Consider the following 26,290-nt stretch of genomic DNA (forward strand, 5'->3'; position numbering starts at 1 on the left):
AAAGCAGGACTTAAGAAAAATGCCCTTCCTGTAAACTCGTTCACTATTTTGGCCGGATCTTCAGTGTACACAGGAATATAAATAGAAAAGTAGCCGAGAACGTTTTAGTCGTAGGCTTGATGACACGGTGGCAGGTTTTTCTGTAAAGCGTAGCTGTGGTCTTCCTCCTGCATTTTGACACATACACTTAGGGTTTTCCTCTTGCTGGTGTGTTAGTGTTATGTGTGACCTAAAATTAAAATCTAGAAATACTGGTTAGTATGATGCCAATAGGTGTAACTTTAGGACTTGGCTAGTCTGAAATTGGTTTTAGCCTCTACAGTACTTTTTTTTTTTTTTTTTTTTTTTTTTTTTAGATTTTATTCATTTATTTGAGAGAGCGAGAGAGAGCACAAGTGGAGGGGAGGGGCAGAGAGAGACAGACAGACAGACAGACAGACTTGTGCTGAGCAGGGATCCTGATGCAGTGCTCTATCTGGGACCCTGAGATCATGACCTGAGCCAAAGTCAACCACTTAACTTACTGAGCCACCCAGGTGCGCCCCATTCACAGGGCTATTTCATACCACACCTATTTAAAACTTTGGTTAGTTGTTTGCATCATAATTGTTTTGCGAGCATCAAGGAAACTTTTTGTGTTTGAGACATTTTAATATCATTACCTACAAGCAATTTTTGACCTTTCCCTCTCTCTCCCTCCACAAAAAAAGTTCAGGAGCTACTTATATGTATGACCATACTGACTTGATAATCTTTGTCCTTAGGTCCAGAGCTGAAAATATCACCTACCAAAATCCACCCCCACCCGTTCTTTTTGAGGTTCTGCAACTTCCTTTGCTGTTTGCCTCTAGATGGAGTTTAGAGTCTCAGTCTTTGGGAAATTGGAGAGAAATCCTAAATGTATAACCTCAGAGACTCTATCCCTTGTCTTGCATCACCCATCACTGAATGAGGCAGGAACCAAAGACTGTCAGAATTTTGAGGTACCACCAGACAAAGAACAACAATTTTCACTGACAAGAGCAGAAGAACCGAACAAATGGATATAGAATAGCAATTTGAAATCCAAGGACTGAGATTCATTGACATCAAGACAAGTAAAGTCAAATAATAACTAGAAAAAGAAGCTAGGGCAGCCTACAAAAAGAGAGAGCAAGAAAATGGGACCAAAATGCTGCATGAGAGGTGAAAAAAAGAACAGAGCAAATATAAAAATCAGAAGTTACTAAAAATTGACTGCCAGTTTTACAATAGAGACAGATAATTTAAACAAGGAAAGCAGTATTTTTGGGTTTGGCATACCTACCAGCATTACATGTACTATTTCATTTCATTCTGAAAGCAAAGTCTTAAAATTAATGAAAGTTTTTTACTTAATAATAAAATTAAAATGCCGCAGGCCCAGAAGAAAAGTGTTATGTTGCAATGTTTAATGCTCTAAATCCAATGAGATAAAGTATCATCTTATTCAAGATTATAAAATAAAGCATTTGTGTTATAAAGGAGAAGTTAGTATTTGTTTATAAAATAAAACCCAGGAGACTTAGTGTAGACATGCTTCTCAGAAACGAGCTTATTTTTAATACTTTTAAAACTGTAATGGCAGTTAAAATAGAAAATTAAGATTTCACACAGGAAAGAAGAAACATATCTATCTACACATGGAGAAAGAAAGAGAGAGAGGGGGAAAGGGAAGTAGCCATAAAATGCTTATTTATGTAGATTTAAAATAATATTCACTGCTTAATAAGTTTTGTTAGCATTTAAATTAATGCCAAGACCAGCATCGAACCCTTAGTAGGTACTCAGTAAATATTTGTTAAGGTAATAAATTGATTAATTAAATATCATGAAAAAACCATTATGCGTAATGTCTTATGCCAAATACAAATCCAAAGAATGGTTTAACCAAGCAGTACAGAAAAAGGATCTAAAGCAAGTAAGAGTAATAGACTAAGAATTTGAAGGACAAGCGTCTAATAACAATCACTATCAGTTATCAGGTACTGATGTTTCAAAATGTACTATGCAAAGCACCAAGTTACTTTACTTTTGGGCTTAAATTTCCTCTTCCTCAAAATAAAATACTGGTACAAGGTGATCACCAAGTTCCTTTACACACTGACTCATATGAATTCCACGATAAGATAATGGTCATGCAAAAAAAAAAAAATCCTCTGGATATAGGAATAGCAACTAATGGAAAACAAAGACGAAGGAATGGGAATTACTTAACAGAAGTACAAATTTTAATTCATAAAATTATAATATATAACTAGTAAAATTATTCAGATTCACTAAGTTTAATTTTAAATGTCTTTAGTTTGTTAATTGTTTAAATTGTTGATGACCCAGGGCTTAGCAACTTTAGCTTGAAACCTACTGCCTGCCTGGCTTAGCCTTTAAAAACAATTCTGCCTTATGTGGAAACTGGAGTCTCCAGTCAGATCTCAAAGTCAAATTGAGAGTCTTGGCTCCAAGACTAAACAGATTGAAATGATTTCTACTAAAAGAATTGAAAGGCTATTGATTTAAAAGGAGAGTAGTGCTGGTATCATAGTGAAGAGCCACAAATATGTGGGTATTTTTTTATGACGATTCAGCATAATTCTACATTGTGTTTAAAATATTATGAGTTAAACCAGTAAAAACATGAATAGATTATTTTTAGTATGAACTTTTTTAGACAGTGTCTTGTGTGAAGATTGCTTATGAGGGTTTCCCCCTCCTAAGAATATCAACGGAACAACCATCTGGTACTTTCAAAGAGGTACAGATTTCTATGAGGGTGCTTACTGACAAAATGCAACAGAACAATGTCTTGTTAATCTTGTATCTTTAATGCTTGGCGCATAGTAGGTGCTCAATAAATATTTGATGGAATGAATTGAGCGCAGAGTTTCAAGCTTTTAAGCATTAGCATAAGAGCAAAAAGAAATACCATGCTGAGTCAGGCTAATATTCAGTCCAGCTAGCTCTAAATTCTTACTGTGGCATCAAAGGATTTTTTTCTGGGAAAAGATAGTGATCGTCCTGCATGACGTTGACCCCAGATATATACTCCAGGTGTCCCTGACTCACTCTTTCCTAAATGGATATTTTTCTGTAAAATGACTTTTTAAATCGTAAGTCAATTCATATTTATTTTAGAAAAATCAAGACAAATAAAAGGAATCAGTCGGAAACACCACAAATTCCTCCCATGTAGATGAATCAGCGCTAACTACCAGACCCGTTTCTACTGTTTATCTCTCCAGATACTTTTGAAAAACTAGGGAGAGTGGAATGGAAGATACCGAGGGAGACAGAAACATGTTTTTAAAATAAAAACTAGGTCATATGGGGATCTTGTTTGTAGCCAGAGTTTTCTACCTAACATATCTTCCCATGTCAATGAATTCATTGTTTACAGCATTGTTTTTAATTATTGCGTGGTTTCTTTTTTGTATGAATGAATTTAACCAGTTACCTAATGGACAATGAAGATTGTTTTCAAATTTTGCTGTTGGAAACAGTGTGGTGGTGCTCACATTCTTTAGTGCTCACTATCTTCATCTCTTGAAAGATTTACAATACTTGTCTTCTGACTTTATTAAGCCACTTTGTATCAGCCACCCAAGATCCTAAACAATGATGATATTAGGGGAATGACAGCAGAAAGGCAAATCATCAAAATATATTAATGATTTAGCACTTCCTATTTGTAAAAAAATTAATCCTAGTTACCAAAACTTTATGTAAAGCATGCTTATTATAATTAAAAACTTATTGGAAGGACACCTGACTGCTTTAGTCAGAAAAGCATGAGGTTCTTGATCTTGGGTGGTGACTTTGAACTCCACGTAGGGCATTGAGATTACTTAAATAAATATTTAAAAAAAAAAAAAAAAACTTCATCATTTTAGACATGGGGAAGTAGAGTGTGCCCTTAACATGGAAAAGTCAGCTCCCTTACCTTCTCCTGATGATAGCATACTCAGCTTCCCATCTCTGAAAAATCTGTGTGTCTTTTTTAACTTCTCCTAATTCCCTCCTGCCCAGTTGAAGGCCCTAGTCTTTTATGGAACTCCTAGGTCAGCCCAAATCACCTTGGTGTTTCTTCATTCCAGTGCTGTGGCATAAAGTAAACTTTCCTCTTCCCTTGGTCCTTGCCTTCTCCTTAATCCAATATCAGGAAGGGGGAATTGTGAAGAGACACTACCTGAGCATGATATCATTTGTTGCCAAACAAGTTATGATAATTTGTTAAATAATTTAAGTCACATTATTCTTTTAGCATAATAGCTCTAAGGTATCAGACCAAAAGAGAGAGCATTGTTGTGACTGAAAGAGAGAAGTATTGATTTTTAATGCATATTACAAGGGGAATTTTGAAAGAAATTATATTTTTTCAGTGTCTTTGATTTTTTTAAGATGTATTTATTTATTTTAGTGAGAGAGAGAGAGAGAGAGCAGGGGAAGGGGCAGAGGGAGAGGGAGAGAATCTCAAGCAGACCCCCTGCTGAGGGTGGAACCTGATGCCAGGCTTGATCTCACAACCCTGTGATCATGCCCTGAGCTGAAATCAAGAGCTGGATGCTCAACCAACTAAGCCATCCAGGCACCCCTTTGTGTCTTTGATTTTTAATTTATTAACAGAAAAGTAATTTGATGCCCAAGATAATATCTTATCACCATACCTGCTTCTCTACATCTTCAAAAATTTGAGAGAGAAAGAGCGTGAACATGCTCTGTGAGTGAGTGAGGGGAGGGGCAGAGAGAGAGGGAGAGAATCTCCAGCAGAATCCCCTCTGACTGTGGAGCCAGACCTGGGGCTTGATCCTACCCCCTGAGATCATGACCTGAGCCGAAGTCAAGAGTCCAGTGCTTAACCAGTTGAGCGACTCAGATGCCTCCCTCCTCTACATCTAATCACAAAATCAAAATGTCCTTGTTCTTCACTTCCAGGATTTTCAGCAGACTCTAAGACCACAGTATACTCCACCCTTCTGCAAAGCTTCAGGAATGGGGGTTTCTGACGTGCAACTGACATTTGGGGCTTCACACACACAAAAAAAATCACTGCTGGGAGATAAAAATCACTACTAGGGAAGGAAGTTTGTTTATTTCAATTGGAGCAGTTGGTGAATAACAGAAAAAAAGGAGTGAGAATGGAGATATTATAGAAAGAGGTTAAATGGCTTAGAAATGACAGGGAAGGAGAAGAGTAGAGGAGAGAGGAATCACCCATGTGGGACATCCTCTCAAGGCTTAAGGAGAATCTTTGGGGACACATCCCCCTAGGGCCCGGTAATGTGGCTTCACTCCTGAGAGTGAATAGGGAGGGAGAGGAGGTAGATCCGGAATAACATCCAGTTTCTTTCCCTCTCCCCTTTCCTTCCACTGCAAACTGTACATCTTTGGAATAATTAAACTCTGTAGTAAAGATGTTAGCCTTCATCAACATACAGTGTATGTTTGATTCACAGTGAGATGATATCCAGCAGGACCTCTTCTAGCCTACAGAGTATTCTGTGTGAATTAGAAAATGCCATCCATGAGCAGAGAGGGTCCATGGCTTGGCAAGTGGAGGACCCCCTCCCTCAAAGTAGATGCAAATCTACTCCAGGGCATCCAATGGGCTGAACAGAAGGAACCCAGGCTGCATTTCAACCCTACTTGCCCTTTGGTGGGATGCTTTTATGCATATAAAATCCGGTGTCCAATCAAGTGGAATCCATTTCCTCACCCTTTGTATCTGAAGTGTCTGTTCCACTTGCATTGACCAATAGAATACAGTAGAAGTGATGTTATGTCACTTCCAGTGCTATGCTTTTTTTTTTTTTTTTTCAGTGCTATGCTTTAAGTGATTTTTTTACCCTCTGCTTCTGTTCTCCTGGAAGGTTGCGATACTATAAAGAAGCCTGTAGTGAAAGACCTTGTAGAGAGAGGCCCAGCTGTCCCAGATGTTCAGCTGAGTTCAGACCCCAGGCAACCCCCAGCTAAATGCAACTCTGTGACTGATCCCAGGCAAATACAGCAGAAGGACCACCCAGTCAACCCACAAAGCCATGAGAAATAGTTCGTTGTTGTTTTAAGCCACTAAGTTAAGGGGAATTTTTAAAAATTTAACTATTTCATCTAAACTTGGTGTCTCAACAAGAACAAAAACATAAGCACCTTTTACATTTGTGCACCCTCTGTACTCTCCAGAGGATGGTTTTGAGATGCAAAAGCTTGGATTTACTAGAATTTTGAAAGTTTAAGCCTTGAATAAACACAAAATATGTGCTATAAACCATATATTTTAAAAAGTATGTGCTCAGTCTGAAGCAGCTTTCTGTCTCCACCCCAAACCTTGATAAAATTTGTGCAGAATGGGGAAAGAGAAGAGAGTTGGGGGGGTTGGAGATAAGGGGCGTTGGCTGCATGCCTGAGCAGAAGCCCTGGAACCTCACCATTCAGGAATGCCATATTGCATAACTACTCGGGCCACCATTCACAGAAGAAGATGTGCAGGAATGCAAACTTGACCCTAAAATGCAGGCTGTGAGGGGACTCTGAGAGCAAAAAAGAAGCTACTCTGGAGGATAGTAAGACCTCAGGGTTATGTCTTGTCCAATGTTGAAGAATGATAAGAACAGAAAACATTTCTAAATGGGGTACTGGACAGCTCCAAGGCTCTTGTACCCTAGGAAGATTCAGAGAGCCCCGGAAATGTTTACCAATATAGGATAGAATAATCTAGATCTGGATGTCTTTGTAAATTAAATTATATTGGAAGACAGACGTACCCATTCCTTTACCTATTGTCTGTGGCTACTTTGATGCTACCAAGGCATAGCTGAGAGGTTGTGGCAGAAACTGCATGGTCTGTAAAGCCCAAGTTATTTACTACCTGGCCCTTTATGGAAAAAAAAATTGCCAATCCTTGCTTCAGATGAAGCACAGAGAGCTAGGAAAATCTAAATTTTGTACAATAACCCATAATAAAAATGAAATGTTAGCCATAACTAAAAGGTGCATTGGGACCGAGATGTAGCATCAACAGATGACAGCCTGGATACCTGTGATGGCCTAATGCCAGTTGTCTCACACAAATACATTTCCTGACTCCCATTCCATACCTTGGGACACCCTAGGAAGGACCTATGGAATGCAGTTGTGTTCCTCATGAAACAGGATAAATCTCAGCGTTACTAATAGGTCATTACCATGGGGTGTTCTAGGGATTTGAAGGAGAAATTAAACTTGAGTATAGACATCAAAAAATAATTCTACATTGAGTATCTTATATATCTGATTCTATCTTCAGAAACTAGCACCCACTCCAAGGCCTTCCATAGTAGTGAGCACAGGATTGGTGCAAAAGAGATCTATGTCAAATGGTCAGCCTCAGGGGGATTTCCTTGGTCGCTTACCTTACAAAACTGCATGATTGCATCATTGCCTTTTTGTATAGGAAGTATGTAGTCACAACTCATGTCTTATCTAAGCTTTCTCTGATAATGATGATGCACATTCCTTTTTAGTTCCATTCTTCCCTCCATTGTGAATTTTTTGTTTTGGGTTTTTTTGTTTGTTTTGGTGGGTGGTGGTGGTGGTGGTGGTTTTAATTCCTTGCAACAACCATTCTCTTGTTCCAAACCTCCAAAGTGAAAGAGAATGGTGGTTGGGAAACATATGAAGTGAGTGGGAGGAGACGGCGGGGTAAGGGTCTTGAGGTCTGTGGTTTATGTAACAAAGAACACTGGTAAGAGCTTTGGATGAAAAGGAAGTTGCTTATAATCTGCTGAGATGACTTTATGTTCTTGTACTGAGAAAAATTGCTTCCTGCTTTGAGCTGGGATGTGAGGCAGGGAGAACATTTACTAAGTACTCACTTTGGCCCAGCAATTCTTCCTACATTATCTCATTTAGTCTCCACAAAACCCATGTACAATCTCTCAGGGCAGGAGACCTCAAGAGGAGCTTAATCGAAGACACACAGTTAATAGATCAGACCCAAAATCCATGCTCTAACATGCACATCATGTCATAAAAGCTATAAGATTATTTTCCCTGATTCCAAGGATGAATGATTTGTATCATCAGCTTGTCTTTAAGGCATTCATTGATAATTTCTATTTTCACAGTTTCTATTTTATTTGTAAATAACATATGGAAGAGTTAAGCAATATACGTTTTTTCCACATGTAAATCTTACAATATCTTCAAATATATTAAGTCCAAAGTGGTTAATTTTGTTTCATATAGAGATTCTTTTAAATATAAGATGCTGCAAAACAATGTCATACCAAAAAAGCAAACACAGTGATTTCTGTAATCAAGACATCGAGGATCCCAGGCATCTCTAGATCACACAGGAGGATAAAACAGGGCCCAAAGCTATCTTAATACAGTCTTCCATTTTAGCAATAAATACAAGAGTTGTTCATTTGGGCACTTTAAGTATAATAAAAATTCCCCCCAAAGTTAAAATTCTGGTATAATTATAATAACTGGTAATGTTATATTTAAAAACAAAATCCCCCAAAGTAATACTTTGTACTATTTAATAGTAAAATTTTGGCCATCTAGTTATAACTAGAAAACTGCAATTAAAATATTTCCAAACTGGTATTTTGACATAAAAATATGAGTCTTTCCTACTTTTAAGTAATCTACAGCTTCAGTTGAAAGTGAAACGCTTGTGAGGAGTTTTGGACCAATAATTCTTAATTAAATCCAATCTCTTGACAGAAGCAAAAATGTGAATTGAGAAGATACAATAAAATTCGCTAATGTAAAAAATGGAATTGTGAGTTTTGTAATTTAATTGTATTAGAGCCCATACAAACACAATAATGTATGGAATTGCAGCATGTGCACTGAAATCATTCTAGAGTCATATAATATAAAGCTATTCAGTGACAAAGTAGTCTAAAATAAGAATCATCATGCATAAATATGTTTTACAACATCTCAATGAAATAGTTTTCAAAATAACTCTTATTTCTAAATATTGTCAAACATGAAAGACCTAAGAGAGACCATCAATTAGTTTTATGGAATTTGACCTCTGGTAGTATCACAGGCCATAATGAACTGGACTGACTAGTTTTGCCGTTTTGTTTTTTTTTTAAGCAGCAATTAAATCTTACCATAATCTCACAAAAATCAGGAAATAATGTCCCAGACCACATACAAGTAGATGAGTTATAAAGGACTGAAAATTATATTTTCAAAATATTTTTCTTAAATATAATAATGGCAATGGCTGTGTTGTGGTTTTTGCTTTTTATTGTTTTTACCAACTAGTGAGCAGTGTCAAAAGTGTTTATTAAATACATATAATATATACAAAATGATGAGGCAACAAGCAACCGTGTACCTACCACTTCCTTAAAGAGAAAGAATATTATTCTGATACCTTCTGTAGGACCATTTCAGACCCTACCCTTTCCTAACTTTGAATTTTGTATTAATCATTCCTTTGCTTTTCTTTAGAATTTGCCACAGATGTTTGTATACCTAAGCAAAATACTGGTTAATTTTGTACACCTTTTCCTTAGGGTCAGTTCCTTTTTTTTTTTTAGTTGAAGAATAATTACCCTTAATATATACCCTAATAATAATTAGTTTCAGTTGTACAATATAATAATTCAACAATTTTTAAAAACATTTTGTTTATTTGAGAGAGAGAGAGAGAGAGAGCACTACAGCAGGAGGAGGCACAGAGCAAGAAGGAGAGAGAAGTGGACTCCTCCCTGAGCAGGAAGCCCAATGCAGGTTCGATCCCAGAGTCCTGGGATCATGACCTAAGCCAAATGTAGACCCTCAACCAACTGAGCCACCCAGGCACCCCAAAAATTCAATAATTGTATACATTGCACTCATCACAAAAAGTGTATTCTTAAGTCTCTTTATTTCATCCATCTTACCATCCACCTCCTTTCATACGTTTTTTACATTTTTTAATTATTTATTTTAGAGAGAGAGCATGCATGAGTAGGGAAGGGGTAGAGGGAGAGGGAAAGAATCTGAAGCAGACTCCCCGCTGAATGTTTGATCCTATGACCATCATAACCGGAGCAGAAATCAAGAGTCAGAAGTTTATCTGACTGAGCCACCCAGGTGCCCCTGCACATTTTTACATCTTATATGTTATAGAAATGTATGTATAATATTCTGCTACTTGATTGTTTTGTTCACTATTTAGATGAGATTTCTACATGTGTTTCTCAAGTTGCTGTTCCTGTTTAATTTCACACTGTACTGCTTTTATCCATTCTGCTCTTGATCAACATTTGAAAAATCTCCAGGTAGGTGCATGTGTGAGAGGGAAAGAGATTACAAACAATATTGGTAAGAACATTCTTCTACTTGCCTTCTGGTACATGTGAAAGAACTTCTCTGGGATAAACGCCTAGGAGTGAAATTGCTAGGTTCTAGCAAATTTACCTGATAATGCCTGGTTATTTTCCAGAATGATTATATAACACATCCTTATGGTTTTGATGTCATGCTCCTTTACTGAACTATACTGTATATGTGTATATATACATATATATACACACACACATATACACACATATATGTACAGACATATAGTTAAATATATTACTATTTTAAAAATATTTTCTGAAAATAATTTTATATACTAGAAATATAAATAATAGGATTAGTGCTGCTTTTTTAAAGAACCAAGAATTGTGAAAGATGTGGTTGATTGGGAATTTTTGTTATTTGTTGCCAGGAAACAAAATATTAAGGAAAAAATGGAAAGAATGTTTCAGTCATGTCTTAACAGATGGAAAAACAAATGTATTTATCTTTCACTTGCCTTCCCATTACACTACTGATGTCTTCATTTCTAGGACTGAAATAGGCATTTGCTCCATTCTCAATCTTGGTCTTTGGACTTCTAAAGAAGTCCAAGGACTGATTGCTGACATTCAAAGTAATGTGTTATGCAAGAAACCAATTTCAGGGATGGAGGGAAAGCTGCTCTTCTTTAGCTATAACTCCTAAAAATTGTCAGAATGGGAGTACTGGAAAAGATTCCAATGTCTTTTTGTCTCCTCCATAATTTTTTGTACTGTTTTTTTTTTTTTTATTTTCTCTTGTAACAATCCTCCACTTTAAGTTGAAGAGGGTTCATTAACTGCTCAACTGGGTATATTTCAAATATTCTAAAAGTTTAGACTTTACTTAACTAAAATCCTCTGGGTACAATGCCACTAGAAGCACATGCTTCTCATTTATATCTAATAAGATTTCTTTAATCAGTGCAGGCCTATAAAAATGTGTTGTTCTTTAGAAGAAACATTTTGTAAAATGTCAAGAAAGAGGTTTTTTTTTTTAAAAAAAAACTCCTTTTGTGTAAACATCCTACTTTTCAAAGCTTCCTAATGCTATAAGAATCCCAAAGTGTTTAAATTAGAATCAAACAAATGATATTATCTTGAAAAATTCCTTGAATGGTATCGTCCCAGCTCATGTGTTCAACTGCTTAATGTGTGCACCCTGATGATCTCTTGCACTAGGACCAGAAAGCTGTATAACCCTATATTGCGATTAGTGGCACAGTGGCTTAGATATTTCATGATGTGTTCATTCCAGTGGGGTAGTGTATTCACTGATAATGTTTTATAAATACTAAATGAGTTATTTATAAGAAATTACTGTTATTACCCTACTGAGGACTTATTGGACATTGAACACTATGATAAGAAACATATGGCAGGTCTCTGCTAAAAGTTAAATGGAGAATTGCAGAAATTTTCTAAGATTTCCAAGAAAAATATATATGGGCCCTAGATTATTTGGTCATTGTTATTGCTTTGTTGATGGAGGGCTACTCAGTGCAGAGATGCTTTCTAATCTACAATCCAAGATTGCAAAGCAAACGTATCAGCCACTAAAAAATCAAGTATCTTAAGCTCACATAATAATGATATTAAGAGTGAATATTAATGAGGGGTGCCCTGGGTGGTATAGTTGCTTAAGGGTCAGGCTCTTGGTTTCAGCTCTGACTGTGATCTCAGGGTCCTGAGATCGAGCCCCCAGGTGGCCTCTGTGCTCTGCTAGGAATCTGCTTGAGATTCTCTCTCTCCCTCTCCCTCGCTCCTTCCCGCCATTCATGCACATGCTCTCTCTGTCTCCCAAATAAATACACAAATCTTTTTTTTTTAAAGAAAAGAGTGAATATTAGCAAATGCTTATTATGTGTACGAAGCATCTTACAAACCTTATTTCATTTAATTTGCACAAAAGCTCTATGGGGCCGGTAACAGTATTACCATGTTACAGATGGGGAAAGGGAGATTTAGAAAATTGTGTAAATTACTCCAGACTAGAACGCTATTGAGCAGCAAAGTGAGGATTCAGCTGATGTAGGCTGATATAGAAGCTTGTGTCTTTAATCACATTGTGCAATTCTAAATAATAGTGTGAGTTTTCTAGAGGTAGCTTCTTTCTCACATCTAAGAACTCTGATGGTCCAAAAACAAGGTACATACACTTATGTGTGAATGAAATGACTACTGTGTACATTGTGCTGTGGGGAGTAATACAAGGACTCATTCATAGTCCCTTCCCCCAAGAAGCTTACAGTGTCAGTGAGGGACAGGAGAGGATACAACACAAACGCATATAATTATAAGCAAAATATGACAAGTCTCATATGAAACATACTAAGGTGATGCACAAAGGAAAGAAACCCTTTTGGCTAGAGGGACATGAAGGGCCTTTGAAAGCAGGTGACATGAATCTTTTGAGGGGGTAGAAGGGAAGGTCGGGATTTTGCACAAAGCATTCCCTGCATCCAAAAGCTCAAGGCATATTGGGCATGACTTGTTCTATTTCAACTTGGTTGAGCTAGGACAGATTATGTATAAAGAAGACCTAGATACCAGGGATAAAGAAATTGTCTTAAATTATTAGACAAAGGGGAGCTAATGAAGGTTTTGAAGTAGGGAGTGACACTATTCATTCAACAAATATTTACAGAGTGTCAGTGTGTGCCAGGCACTGTACTAGATAGATGCTCGGGGGAACAGGGCCAGTCCATTCCCTGCCCTCTTAACTCTTAAAGGCTGATGGCAGAGAAACAGGCCAATTTTCATCACCAGTGACAAAGTGATGGTTGTGCACAGAACAGGGACAAAGACTCTGAGTAGAAAAGAACTTTAATGTTCTGGTTTATCTTCTCTGATTGCCTTTTTTTTTTTTTAGAAATAAACATTTTGTTTTAGATTAGTTTGAGGCTCCATTAAAAGTTATTTTAAGATAGTATTAAATAATGGTCTTTTTTATTTTAAAAAAGTACATAATAAATCTGAACTTCATTGATTATGTTTACAGATATGCAAACATCTACAGATATGTAGTTTCTAGTACAGGTGATTTACAAAATTCATCTCAATCTCTATTAAAACTGCTATTTGATCATTCAAGGCATATCATTCCATGTCAGAACTCTGTGGGACAAATGTCAAAAAGACAAAGGCTACATTTTACAGATTAGTTCCTAGCACAATCCAAACTGCTCCTGTGACTAAATAGATATCCACGTTGAGGGGGTGTCTTTGGAACTTCTTGACTCTGATTCCTCTAAATGTAGTAAATCACAAGGTTCTATTTGAGTGGAAAATTCTGTAGTGACCAAATAAGTATCACAAATATGGGAAAGCCAGTTTAAAAAGAGGTCCACAGGAAATGTATATTAACTAATTGCCTGACTATAGTCAATTACCCTTATGGAAAAAAAATTATGTGGTAAGACTTGCTTGTATTAAAAGTTTTCATAGGCTTGGAAACATAAAACTCAGAGATTTCTGAAAATGCAGAACTAAAGAAGATTACTAGATTTTTTCTAAGATGATAATGTCTCAATAGAAAATCACAGTAAGGTAAGCGCTCTAAAATCTAATCCACGTGGAGACTCAAACTGATAGATGCTAGGGCGGTGAAGGAATAAGAAACCAGATTGCAGCCAAACTTTAAAAAGAATTTAAATACATTAGTGTGAGTTTCCTTGAAATAGCTCAATACCTGATGTTGACAAATGTGGATACAGCTGGTAAAATGGTATGTGTTAATTACCAACATCACATACCTATTAATTACTCTAAAATACTTCTTCCAAATAATTTTCTTTCATCATCAGATATCTGTATACATTTAGCATTCCTTGTTTATGCTTTGAAATCTATATTATTTTTTTCTTTCTCCTTTCAGGATTAAAATATAAAGTTTTATGTTCCCTACTATATCTACTGTAAGAATATTCTAAATATTGAAGATTATATTTGCTCAAATAAACTGTATTGTTATGACAGAAAGAGCTTCTCATTGTTTCCATACCAGTGATATTTCACTCCAATGCTTACTTGTTCTGAAATTTCACAGCAACAGACATTCCACTATATATTTTAGCTTTATCTAGTATCTATTAGGAATATGTTTAACTGCAATTTATGAGAAAAAAATCTGACTAATGGTGACTTAACAAATAGAGGTTTATTCTCTGGAATACTGGACAGCAACATGCAGAAGAATTAAACTAGACCACTTTCTTGCACCATACACAAAAATAACTTCAAAAAGGATGAAAGACCTAGATGTGAGATAGGAAACCACCAAAGTCTAGAGGAGAACACAGGCAGCAATCTCTTTGACCTTGGCCACAGCAATTTCTTTCTAGATACATAGCCGAGGGGAGGGAAACAAAAGCAAAAATGAACTATTGGACTTAAGATAAAAAGCTTCTGCACAGCAAAGAAAACAATCAACAAAACTAAAAGGCAGCCTATGGAATGGGAGAAGGCATTTGCAAATGACATAGCTGATAAAGGGTTAGTAGGCAAAACCTATAAAGAACTTATCAAATTCAACACCTAAAAAACAATCCAGTTAAGAAATGGCAGAAGACATGAGTAGACATTTTTCCAAAGAAGACACGCAGAAGGCTACCAGACACATGAAAAGATATTCACCATCACTGATCATCAGGGAAATACTAATCAAAACCATGATGAGATACCATCTCACACCTGTGAGAATGGCTAAAATTAATAACACAGGAAACAGCAGCTGTTGGCGAGGATGGGGAGAAAGAGGAATAAAAATTAGTACAGACACTCTGGAAAACAGTATGGAGGTTCCTCCAAAAGTTAAAAATAGAACTACCTTATGACTCAGCAATCACAGTACTAGGTATTTACCTAAAGGATACAGATGGCCCACTGCCTTCTGATTCAAAGGGGTACATGCACCCCAATGTTTATAGCAGCATTATGAACAACAGCCAAGCTGTGGAAAGAGCCCAAGTGTCTATCGACTGATGAATAAAGAAGATATGGTATATATGGTATATAACATAATAGAATATTACTCAGCCATCAAAAAGAATGAAACCTTGCCATATGCAATCATGTGAATGAAGCTAGAATATATTATGCTAAGCAATATAAGTCAGAGAAAGATAAATACCATATTATCTCACATATATGTGGAATTTAGGAAACAAAACATATGAACATATGGGAAGGGGGAAAATGGTTGAGGGAAGCAAACCATAAGAGACTCTTACTGATAGAGAACAAACTGATGGCTGATGGAGGGAGGTGGGTGAGGGATGGGCTAGAGGATGATGAGTATTAAGGAGAGCACTTGTTATGATGAGCACTGGCTGTCGTATGTAAATTTTGAATCACTAAATTCTCCTGAAATCAATATTGCATTTGTGTTAACTAACTAGAATTTAAATAAAGATTTGGAAGGAAAAAAAAATAGAGGTTTATTTTCTCACATAGCTAGTCTGGAAGTAGGTGGTTGCTGCCTTTGGTTTAGTTAGTAATATAATCAATAACATTTATTTTTCTGCCTCACTCTCATTAACATGTTGGTTTTCCTCCCCCCTAGTTACCATCTCAGGGTCACAAAATGACTGCCACTGGCCAGCAGCATATGTGTGCTCAAGCTAAGACAGCATGGAGTTACTTCTCCCAGCTACTGCTGTCTCTCTTTGTCAGAAAGGCAAAAGCTTTCCCAGAAGCCCTCTTAGGAGCTTCTTACATCCTAAGGCCACCAAGAGTTTCAAAGGAGGCTGCAAAAGCAGGAAACAAGATTCTCAAGAATAAGATTATTTCGAGACACTGCCCAGAGATGGGTACGTTGTCATCACACAAAACTATAAATTCTCAGCAAAGAAGGTAGGGAAACGGATATTTGGTAAGCAGCAAGAATCTGTTTAAATGCCCTTATCATTTGAAATTGAAAATTCTTAAAGACTGCAATTGTGTCTAGTCCTTTCCTTACATGTAGGACTGAGTTCATATCAAAAATTGTTGACAGTATAAATCCTGTATCAGATACAGATATAGATATATGGACTATGTTCTTAAAAAAAAAAAAAAGATTTTGTCCTTTTGAAAGAGAGAGAGAGAGTAGGAGCAGAAGGAGAGGGACAAGCAGACTCCATGCTGAGTGTGGAGCCCAACCTGGGGCTGTATCTCACAGCCTGAGATCATGGCCTGAGTTGAAACCAAGAGTTGGCCACTCAACCAACTGAGCCACCCAAGTGCCCCGGACTGCATTCTGTATATTAAGGCAGTATCACTAAATTTCACTCAGTTGTACTAATAGGAGGGGCACTATACAAAACTTAGCTGGGACTTCTCTAATAAAATGCCATGCACTGAGTGGCTTAAATAGAAGACATTTATTTATCACAGTTGGACGGTGGGATGTCCAAGCTTAGGACGCCACCAGATTCAGGTGGAAGCACATATCCTGGTTTACAGATGGCCTATCACCTTCTTGCTGTGTCCTCATATGATGGAAAGACAGCACTCTTCCTAAAAAAGACACTAATCTCAGCATGAAGGGCCCATTTCATGACCTCAGCTAAACATAATTACCTCTTAAGGGCCCTACTTCCAATTACCATCGCATTAGGAGTTAGAACTCAACATAGGAATTTTGGGAGGGACCAAAATATTCAACCCATAATATATATAAATGTAAAATACAAGATTACATATATAAATGTGTATAGTAACATATATGCAGATTTTGATTTCAAATTTCTGAATACTTATTATGTATTCCCATGACCCAAAAAAATTATAGACACTGAAAAATGCTAATAGAAAAGAGTTCCAGCTTTTAAGACATTAAAGCGAAGACGTAAAAGCTATAAATACAGATCCAAGCTGAACTAAAATGTTATGTAATCTATATAATAATATCAGCCTTTTTACTTGATGGCTATTGCATATTAGTAATATAACATATTTTTATTTTATTAGAATTTTCTAACAATGCTGCTAGGAAGACGTTGACCTCATCTTAAGGATTAGGAAACTGAGGGACACCTGGCTGGTGGAATTGAAAGACCATGTGACTCTTGGTCTTGGGGTCATGAGTTTGAGCCCCATGTTGGGTATACAGATTGCTTAAGTAAATTTTTTAAAAGCTTTTAAAAAGGGTGGAGATTAGGAAACAGAATACTGAGAGGCTGAGCAACTTGTTCCAGGTCATCCAAGTCATAAGCAATGGATCTGAAGTTCGGAATAGCTCTCTTTTTCCCCAGAGCCATGCTTGTGCATAGCACACACACCACCACAGGCTGCTTACTTCATTGTGTAAATAGAAGCTTCCCTCATAACGTTGCTTTGTTTTACCCTTTTTCATTCCTAGCTTTTTCACGGGTGCCTTAGGTAAAAGGGCAAATGGAAACCAGATCAGATTATGGAGGTGATAAAAATGATGAGCGGTGAGATTGTGAAGAGAGACAATGCTCAGAGTGAGAGGTGATCGAAAGGGTGGAAGAGGAGCCAAGAGAAAACTCTTGGGATTCTGAAGGGAGCAAAGAGGAAAGGGGAGAAAAAGGATTGAATTCCGACAGGGTATTTCTCCCGGCTGTGGGTCAGCAGAATAGCAATATCCCACCCCGTGGCCCTGCTCTCTGATCTCTGGCCATGCATGTGGCTTGGCATTGTACCTCTACCAGCAGGATTCTGGGAGAGGCTTGTGGTAGTGACTGAATTACACTTTCCCTAGCTATTCTTGGGTTCCAGTTCTCCCTTGAAGGTCTTTTATGGTTAATCTGAAACCACATACATATTTAACTCTCCTTTTAGTTACATTCCAGAAGCCTGTTCTCAAACAAGCATAAGTCAATGCTCTAAATTTCAGTAACCACAAGCTGAGATTAATCTGCCCTAATGTCACTGTGTTCCTCCTCTTCGAGTGAGTTTAAAGAATGATGTGCGGAAAGCCTTGCCCAACTTGCCACTCCTTTTACTCCACGATTAATGTAGCACAGGATCTCATATATGGAAAGGAGCTTAAGGTCTCCACCACTCAGCCAGCACTGTGATCTTCCCATCCCTCTTTAACATCCTCCAAAGTGGTCTTTTAGCTATATCTGAATGCTTCCTATCCAGGGGGTTCACCACTCCTGCAGCTAGTCTCTTCCATCTTTGGACAACTCTTTCCAAGACAGCTTTTTTTATTTGCCAGTCAGGATAACGGAGATATTGCACAATAACAAAGGCCCTAAAATGTCAGTGACTTTTTAACCACAGAAGCTTCTTTCCTGCTGACATGATGTGCCTACACCAGGTCACCCTGGCCCTGCCCCACTTTGACTCCCCTCTGGGAAAAGAGGAAAAGAGTAAAAGAGTTCAGGGCAAATCCCAGGCTGTACTTGAAGTGTCTCCATTTCATTAGCCAACAAAAGTCACATGAAATCCCAACCCGGGATGGAACAAGGAAAGGGGAGAAACATCCCAGAGAAAGATAGCAAATATTTTGAATAATACAACCTACCACGTACTTATTGAGTCAAAATCCTATTCCAAGTAACATCCCACCTGTGGTTCTTGCTCATCATCTTTTCTCTCTACCAATTCTGAGTTAGGAAACTGCAGTCATGTTCTCTTTGAACTGTCTCCTTTCTAGTCTACTCAGCTCCAATTCTTCCATCAACCTGTTCCCTATATTTAGTGCTCTCACCTAACATCCTCTTTTAGAGCCAGTTCAGCCATCTTTTTTTTTTTTTTTTTTTTTTTTAAATTTTTATTTATTTATGATAGTCACAGAGAGAGAGAGAGAGAGGCAGAGACACAGGCAGAGGGAGAAGCAGGCTCCATGCACCGGGAGCCCGACGTGGGATTCGATCCCGGGTCTCCAGGATCGCGCCCTGGGCCAAAGGCAGGTGCCAAACCGCTGCGCCACCCAGGGATCCCTAGTTCAGCCATCTTAGGTCCCCTGGTGAGAAAATTGTTGGTTTATTCTCCAAAGGAGGGCATCTCCTGACATGCCCCGACTTGGGATGATGGGTTTTGGCTGATGCTGAGTGTACAAGACCATAAAAAAAGAAAGAAAGAAAGAAAGAAAGAAAGAAAGAAAGAAAGAAAGAGAAAAAAGCTTTCCTTTAGAAATACCTTATTTTATAGCTCTTTGTGTTTTTCATCAGCTCAGATGCTTAAACTTTTCACAAACTTCTAAGGTCCTTTGGCTATTATACATCAGAACGTGGAAATCTTGTGAGTACTTCTGAGGGCAGATGTCATATCCTTGACCACACTTTAGTTAATTTAGCTATTTGGAAAGGGCTCTGAGTGGGAAAAAGTAGTTGTACTGGCAAAATTGCCCAAGCCTCCGGTTGTTGTATAGGACTGGTTCACAGTGTGGACTTTGCAGACAATTGGACTTAGATCAAACCTGACTCCACTAAATACTACCTTTGTGACCTTGGGCAAGTTACTTAACCCTGAGCTTTTATCTCCTCATCTAATGAGATTGGAATAATAATAGTTATTTTCTTCATGTGGTTTTTGAGAGGACTAGATGACACAACAGTGGAGCTCAATGAATGTATTCTCTTGTTACCATCCTGGGATCCTAACACTCAAACCTATCTCTGCTGTCACTTAAGGAACGGGTCCTTTCACACCCCCAAGCCTCTCCATAGCTATGCACACCTTTTCTCCCCAAGATACCCTTCTGGCCTTACGAAATCTTTCATTGCCAATGTTAAAAGTAAAACTGTAAGGCCAAGGTAGAGTCACTTACTCCCAAGACAGTAAACCAAGATTTAATTGCATTTTCAACCTCTCCAAGAGTGGAATTTTAACACTATCAATCTGGAGTTTTCTGGTCAACACCAATAAGGTAATCTATCACATCAGCCTCTCCATCTCCCAAATGAAGATGAGGTGATCCACCTAATGAGACCCCCTGCCCTTCTCCCTAGGGGAAGATGACCTTGCCTGAAAGAATCCTTTCTTGTCTTCTGCTCTTAACTTCCTTGCTCCACCCTTATTCCTATAAAACCCTTCCGTTTTCTACAATTTCTCAGAGCTCCCTTCTGTTAGATCCCTTCCCTTTGTTAGATGGGACACTGCCTGACTCATGAACTGCTTAATATACCCAATTAGATCTTTAAATTTACTCAGCTGAATTTTTGTTCTTTATCCAAGCTCAACCAGTATCTCTCAAAGTGTTGTCTAAGAACAAGCTATGCGGAGAGGCACTTGGGTGGCTCCATCTGCTAAGCATCCAACTCTGGATTTCTGCTCAGGTCATGATCTCAGGGTTGTGAGATTGAGCCCCACGTCTGTTTCTTCACTCAGCTAGGAGTCTGCTTGAGATTCTCTTTCCCTCTGCTGCTCCCCCCTGCACAAATGCCCACACTCTCTCTCTCTGTCCCTCTCTTTCTCCCTAAAATCAATCAATCTTAAAAAAAAAAAAAAAAAAAAAAAGAACATGCCACATTGAAATCACCTGGTGGATCACTTGGCCCTATTTCAAATTTACTGAGTATGGACCTGGTTAGTCTGCATTATAACCAAGCCCTCCAGGTAGGGTTGCCAGATAAAATACAGGACTTCCAGTTAACTTTGAATTTCATGTAAAACATATTTTTAAAATATGTACCATGAAATATTTGGGACATACTTTTGCTAACAAATATTTTTTTTTGTTTTTCTTGAATTTTAAATTTAACTGTGCATTGTGTATTTAGTTATTTTTTTATTGAAATATAGTTGACACATTGCATCCTGCATTTTTAATTGCTAAATCTGGCAAACCTATCCCAGGGATTTTGATGCCTACTAAATTTGAGAACTGCTGATATAAGAGATTTGGCGAAAATGTCAAATTCAACTTCATGAGTTTCCTCTCAAGGGGAAAAAAAGAAAAAAAAATGAAACAAGCTACAGAAAAAAACTACATATCTCATATGAGTCCCCAAAACAAATATGCAGAAGAGCAAGGGTACAGTTTTCTCTTTTTCAGAATAGGTTAGCTTTTGTTCCAGCAGGTCACAAGAGCAAAAGTAAATAATCCAGTAGCCAGAGAAGAATCCGTGTCCTTATTTCTCTCATGCTAGTCTGTAGGTAGCTTCACCTTGAGCCTTAACTGTCTCTTCTGTGTCTTTCTTTCTTTCTTTCTTTCTTTCTTTCTTTCTTTCTTTCTTTCTTTCTTTCCTTTCTTTCTTCTTTCTTTCTTTCTTTCTTTCTTTCTTCTTTCTTTTTTCTTCTTTCTTCTTTCTTTCTTTCTTTTCCTCCTTTTCCTTCTCCTTCTTCTTTCTTTAATTCCTTTCTTTTTTTGTTTTCATTTTTATTACAGAATTTTCTCAAATGTGCACACAAAGAGACAAGTACAATGAACCTTCACATACCCATCACTAAGCTTCTGTAGTTATTCACTTTTGCCCATCTTTTTCATTTATAATCTACTTTCTTTGGTTTTGCTTGGTTTCCCTTGGGGTTATAGTATTTTAAAGGCCTTGCTTTCTTTTTTTTTAAGTTGTTATTTAAATTCCAATTAGTTAACACAGTGTAATATTAGTTTCAGGTATACAATATAGTGACTCAACACTTCCATACAACTCCCAGTGCTCAACATGACAAGTTACCTTCCTTAATCCCTATCACTTATTTCACCCGACCCCCACATCCCCTCCCTTGTAACCATCAGGGTATTCTCTACAGTTAAGAGTTCATTTCTTGGTTTGCCTCTCTGTCTTTTCCCCCCCATGATCATTTGTTTTGTTTCTTAAATTCCACATATGAGTGAAATCATATGGTATTTGTCTTTCGCTAACTGATGTTCCTTCCTTCCTTCCTTCCTTCCTTCCTTCCTTCCTTCCTTCCTTCCTTCCTTTCTTCTTTCCTTCCTTCCTTCTTCCCTTTATCTCTTCCTTTCCTTCTTTTTTCTTCTTGGTCTAATATTCCTCTGCCAGTCAGCAGCTACCCATATTCCATTTGGCACTTCCTCTTTTGCTCTCCCAGAAAGCATATCGGGTGTGTCTTCCTCTGCCCCAACTTCCAAACACCAGAATACTTTGCCACATAGCCATCCTTCCCCTAATATCCAACCTGGTTTCCCTCAATTTCGGTCCTTTAATGGAAGCTTTCTAACTCACAACTCTTCACTTTTATATGTAATACAGTAATGCATTGTTTGTATGGTTTGTATGCAGTTAGAGTCCTTAAAATAAACGTTATCTTAGTGAATTTTCATACTAACTGCATAATCTCAGCACTTGAAGCACTGAAGCTCAGAAAGTTTGAGACAGCAGAACTTTAGTCTGAGGGGTTTTATTCCTAGAGCAGATCCTTTTCACTCAGCTGTTACTTCACCTCAGTTTATGATGCTTATGTTGCTCATCTGTCATTTAGAATAGTGATTAAAACACTGCTGTGTGACTTTGGAATTTTTTTTTTAACCTTTCTAAGCCATTTCCTCATTTGTCAATTTAGGTTAGCAGTAGTACCTACATCATGAGGCACTGAATTTAGTGAGACAGCCTGGGTCTCAGGGTCAGCACGTTGTAAGCACTTAGGAAATATTAGCCATTATTAAAACTATCCTCTGGGCTACTTCATCTTCAGGCCCAGCTCTTCTCAGTGCTGTCTTTCAGCAGAGATTTTAAAAAAAATAGTAAATCTAGACCAAAATTAGCAAAAAGAGAAGTATGAATGGCTGCACAAGGATGTAATGGTGATCTATGCTAATTTGTCTCTTAGCAAACACTTCCTCTTTCATATCACCCCTCTCCCTGAATTCCCACAGCTTTATTTCTATGTACAGTAACAGTTTTAGTGCTCTTAGACTCAACAGTCTGGAGAAGTACTAGCTGAAATAGTAGGGTCCTTAGTCAAAAGTAGGGACTAAAGTGTGGTACCAATTATTTGCATCTTGTCTAACTTCTGCATTTATATGAACCTTCTTCACTTTTCCTTTGTTCCATAGTAATTGTGGTATCTGAGCGCCAGGGGTTTGGAACAACATTATCACTATGTTCATCTTCTTTTCCCAATAGGATCTTTAAATGATAATAGGCAGGGTGATAGCATGGTATCCCTAGAGTATGAAATAGAGTGCCCCCTACATGGGTGACCTCAATGCATTCTTTCAAATTGCATCTATTTAGGGCTGTTTTCTTCAGAAAATACTCAGGGCAATGATTCCATGGATAATGGGAAACAAATGGGTTTTGCACAAGGCAAATGAATGTCAAACTACTGAATAAGAAAGAGAGACCATCTAGATCAGTAGGTCTCAAGTGGGGGGTCACTGTGCAGAATCAGAGGAGATGGAAGCAGAATTCTCTTCTCATGGCTGGGCCAGCACTTGCGTCACTGCTGCCTTTCTTCTTAGACACAGCACACCACTATCCCAAAGAGAAACCAAAGATATGTGTGGAGCACAGCAGAGCGGACTCCAAATATTTCTTTGGAAGAAATGTGATATTTGATCCTTTTTTAAAAGCCTAAAAGTGCTCATCAGTGGGGGTGGGGGGAATGGAATTTTAGAGGACTTTGTTATGTTTATTTTTTATTTAGAGTCTGTGGGCTTGGTTTGGGTGTTTTGTTTTTTGGAACTATACTTTTTTTGAAAGGTGGAAATGGGTAGACATTATAATTATTTCACTGCCAGAAACTCTAAATGTCTTAATTAAATTTAGACTAATACTGCATACAGATTGCTTGCCTTTTGCTGTTGAGACAGGTATCATAAACCCTTTACTTCTCCATCTGGAAAATGCTGATTTGTTTTTCCTCAAAAAAAGATGTGGAATTGTTGCTCCTTTATATCTAATAGGTTGGATTATGCTCAGGTATTCCATACAGGCCCTCCCATGAAAGAAAACTGCCTTAGAAATTTTCAGTGAGGGATCCCTGGGTGGCGCAGCGGTTTAGCGCCTGCCTTTGGCCCAGGGCGCGATCCTGGAGACCCGGGATCGAGTCCCACGTCGGGCTCCCGGTGCATGGAGCCTGCTTCTCCCTCTGCCTGTGTCTCTGCCTCTCTCTCTCTCTCACTGTGTGCCTATCATAAATAAATAAAAATTAAAAAAAAAAAAAAAAAAAGAAATTTTCAGTGAGTCAAATACTCTGTCATTGAATAGTATGAGGAAGTAGGCTATACCTGGGCGTACACTTGACCTTTCTCTGCTGCCTGAGATTCTAAGACTCTGATGAAGACCATTTTAGTTGCTATCTTATTCAACAAAGAGCTGACTCCCACAAATATTGAGTGAGCAAGTAGTGTGCAAGACATTCATTTAATATTTTCAACTTCAACTATGTATATCATGTGTGAGAGATTCATCTACAAGAAAAAGAGATGGGGAGGAGGAGGAGAGACTATCCCTGCTCTCAGGGAACTTCAGACCTTCTCACAGAAAAGACACGTAAACTTAATGGCATAACAATACATGTGTTACCTCCATGGACTGAGAGTTTTGTGGGGGGGAGGGTGCTGAGAGGGTTGGGTGGGGTGGTAGGTCCTTGTAAAGATAACTAAGTGCTATTTAAAAAGGGGAAATTGGTGGTGGGCAGACAGAAACTACTGCTGAAAAATGCAAACTGAAACTTGAGTCATGCCTTAGGGCAAAGGACTTTTCTTTGAATTGAAGCATAGGCAGTGGAAAATACGATTTGGGAGCTACACATTATTCCAGACTTAACTTTGACAACAAATTGACCTTTAACAAGTTATTTTGCCTCTCTGAGCCTTGTTACTGAAATGCCTCGCCCTAAGTGTTAATGTAAACATGCTTAAGCTTACTCTGGTCAGTCTCACACGATAGCTCAATGGTCGTTGCCAACAGGGAGTTATTAAACTTGGGCAAGTTATTAAACCTATCAGTACTTCAGTTTCCATATCTGAAAATGGAACTGATAATAAAAGCACACCTACATCCCATGGCCATGAGAATTAAATGTTAATTACGTAAGGTAATTAAAAGAGTGCCCACACACAGTAAGCCCTCTAATCGTTTGCTATTATTACCAAGTGTTTGATGTAATATAATCCATTAAATTTGTATACTGTCTGGATAGCAGATGCCCAGTAAGTTTTTTTTTTAAGTCAAATATAGTGCACTGTGCTAAACAGTGTATTTTTAGAGATACAAGGTATTTTTAGAGAAGACGATGAAAGGAACGATATCCTAGTTGTAAGTAATATTCACAATAACCACAATTAAGACAGTGTATGATAAATGTTGCAGGGAAGAACCGATAACGTTCTATTGATTGTACAGAAGAACAGGAGGTCAGGAAAAGAAAGAAAAACTATAATTGAGAGCCTAGGGGAAGGAGTGGGTGTGTATTCCTGAGTGGAAGGAGAAATAATGATCCTTGAGTCTGCAGTGGTAGGGTAAGTAGGCTGTTGCTGGATGAACTGATGTAAGGAAGACATTCCTGGCAAAACCAAGTATGTTCAAAGGCAGAGAAGCACAGCGGGGGTGGGGAGGCTCTGAGTGTTGCAGAGAAAAGTAAATCATTCAAGGTAGATAGGTCATGAGGTATAAACTTGAGGCCATCACTTGACTGATGGAGACACAAAGATAAGTAAGACATGGTAAGAAGTCTTTTTGGATGATACATACTGAAGATTGTTTCTTGTTTCTCGTATTCTTTCTCCCTTGCCTTCCTCCTATTCCTCCTCCATTCTGCTTTCCTTCAAAATATATTTATTGATAGCTATAATGTGGTAGAGAAATGTGCCTTTCCTTATGCCATATCTTTGTCAAATAAAAATTTTTCCAAGTTACAGTGACCCCAAATAGGGTTCTTTCATGAAATACCTTGTTTGTGCAGATGTCTTCTCTGACTGCCATATCCCTGGAGGGCTTGGACAGTGTACAATTCTTTTTACAGTCCACGGGGGCTTAGTAAAGAGCAGACAGGCAATAAATAACTGCAGAATTGAATTGCTTTGAGGTCTTAAATGCTCTAGAAGGTATCCTCTTCACAACTTGGTAGCAAATTCTTTCAGGAACTGTGAGTTTGGTGTT

General features: G+C 37.9%; 1 protein-coding gene across 3 annotated transcripts in view; it reads right to left on the reverse strand.

Annotated features, from left to right (window-relative positions):
• The window catches only part of GALNT3 (polypeptide N-acetylgalactosaminyltransferase 3), a 95,568-nt gene that overhangs the window by 44,971 nt on the left and 24,307 nt on the right, over nucleotides 1-26,290 (reverse strand). The window lies entirely within an intron of this gene.

This window comes from Vulpes vulpes, chromosome 3 (assembly GCF_048418805.1).
Source record: "Vulpes vulpes isolate BD-2025 chromosome 3, VulVul3, whole genome shotgun sequence".
In the NCBI taxonomy this organism is placed as follows: Eukaryota; Metazoa; Chordata; class Mammalia; order Carnivora; family Canidae; genus Vulpes; species Vulpes vulpes.